Raw genomic sequence first — 888 nt, 5'->3', positions numbered from 1 at the left:
AAGCTGAGGCACCACCACCAGCCGAAGTCGGGGGCGGGGAGGAAGAAAGGCAGGAACAAAGGCAAAGAACTAGCAAAGTGGGGCATCCCAGAAACCAAGGGAAGAAAGTGTGATCGGAGGTGTCAGATGACCTGATTTAGCAACAGGGAAGACATCACAGACCTTGGCCAGGCCAGGCGCAGTTTCAGGGGACAGGTAGGAAACCAGGTGTTGGAAAGGAATTAATGGGAACCCCAAACAACTCCACGTGGTATACCGGATTTGACAAATACAAGATGAAAACATGGTTTCTGTTGGTTTCTTTTTAGGCAGCACTTTGGATTCTTGCCTTTTTTTGATCCAGATGACCGAGCCAAAGGAACGAGCAGTGAAAAAGGGATCGCTCCTGCACAAGAACACAGAACTCTGCAGGAAGCCAAAGGCATATGAAGGCAACTCACAGTTGCTCCTGGGGCAGTTCTTCCTCCTAAGCTCGTTCGGACTCGTTCGGACTAATTTGCCGGGCACTTTGGTTCTGGCCAAGCAAACGCTCTTGTGGACATCGGCCCCTGGATTCTCATTACAACTAAGGAAGCGGGTGACCTCTTTCGCATGCTCCTCCCCTCTAAGGACCGTAACTTTGCTAATACCTTGACCACACACAGCCTGTCTGCATTAGCAATTAATTGGCTACTGGCACAATTCTGTGAGGCCCACAAAGCAGAGATCAGATAAGGCCACTGTTGCCAGCAAATGGTGGGGCCGCACTGGAATGCAGGCCCTGTGTTAAATTCCTTCATCCCAGGCTAGCTGAAGCAGCAATAAAAATAAAAAGAAGAATGTCAAAATGAGCCCCGTCTGTGCCTTGGCACTATTTTGGTGGTAATGAGTTCTGCACTAACAATGCTT

The sequence above is a fragment of the Pteropus alecto genome, unplaced genomic scaffold (assembly GCF_000325575.1).
Source record: "Pteropus alecto unplaced genomic scaffold, ASM32557v1 scaffold341, whole genome shotgun sequence".
Classification (NCBI taxonomy): domain Eukaryota; kingdom Metazoa; phylum Chordata; class Mammalia; order Chiroptera; family Pteropodidae; genus Pteropus; species Pteropus alecto.
The sequence above is the reverse complement of the archived record's forward strand: the minus strand, read 5'-3'. Positions refer to the sequence as shown.